Below are 1,036 nucleotides of genomic sequence, written 5' to 3' on the forward strand. Positions count from 1 at the left end.
GACATAGAGGATTCCACTACTCTCTTTGTTCTCTTCTTTTTCATGAGTAGGAACAAGGATAAGGACATTCTTGTTGAGGCTGATCCTGAACCTGAAAGGACTCTGAAGAGGAAGCTAAGAGAAGCTAAAGCACAACACTCCGGAGAGGACCTTACAGAAAATTTTGAAAAAGAAGCAGACATGGCAGCCAAACCCAACAACAATGCTAGAGATGCAAGAAAGATGCTTGGTGACTATACTGCACCAACTTCCAACTTCTATGGAAGAAGCATCTCAATTCCTGCCATTGGAGCAAACAATTTTGAGCTTAAGCCTCAATTAGTTTCTCTAATGCAGCAGAATTGCAAGTTTCATGGACTTCCATCAAAAGATCCTCATCAGTTCTTAGCTGAATTCTTACAGATCTATGATACTGTTAGGACCAATGGGGTTGATCCCGAGGTCTACATACTTATGCTTTTCCCCTTTGCTGTAAGAGACAGAGCTAGGATATGGTTGGACTCACAACCTAGAGAAACTCTAAACTCTTGGGATAAGTTGGTTAGTGCTTTCTTGACCAAATTCTTTCCACTTCAAAAAATGAGCAAGCTTAGAGTGGAAGTCCAAACCTTCAAACAGAAGGAAGGTGAATCTCTCTATGAAGCTTGGGAAAGATACAAGCAATTAACCAAAAAGTGTCCTTCTGACATGCTTCCAGAATGGAGCATCATATGTATATTCTATGATGGTCGGTCTGAATTGTCCAAGATGTCATTGGACCATTCTGCTGGTGGATCTCTTCATCTGAAAATACCTGCAGAAGCCCAGGAACTCATTGAGATGGTTACAAATAACCAGTTCATGTACACTTCTGAAAGAAATCTTGTGAATAATGGGATAACTCAGAAGAAAGGAGTTCTTGAAATTGATACTCTGAATGCCATATTGGCTCAGAACAAAATATTGACTCAGCAAGTCAATATGATTTCTCAGAATCTAACTGGATTGCAAGCTGCATTTGGCAGTACTAAAGAAGCCTCCTCTGAAGGAGAAGCTT

General features: G+C 40.3%; 1 non-coding gene across 1 annotated transcript; it reads right to left on the reverse strand.

The window, feature by feature from the left end:
- Positions 1–585: 585 nt before the first annotated feature.
- Positions 586–693, reverse strand: LOC112793773 (small nucleolar RNA R71). Its single transcript, XR_003198468.1, has one exon. It is a non-coding gene; the product is annotated as a small nucleolar RNA R71 (small nucleolar RNA).
- Positions 694–1,036: the final 343 nt, after the last annotated feature.

The sequence above is a fragment of the Arachis hypogaea genome, chromosome 3 (genome assembly GCF_003086295.3).
Source record: "Arachis hypogaea cultivar Tifrunner chromosome 3, arahy.Tifrunner.gnm2.J5K5, whole genome shotgun sequence".
Lineage (NCBI taxonomy): Eukaryota > Viridiplantae > Streptophyta > Magnoliopsida > Fabales > Fabaceae > Arachis > Arachis hypogaea.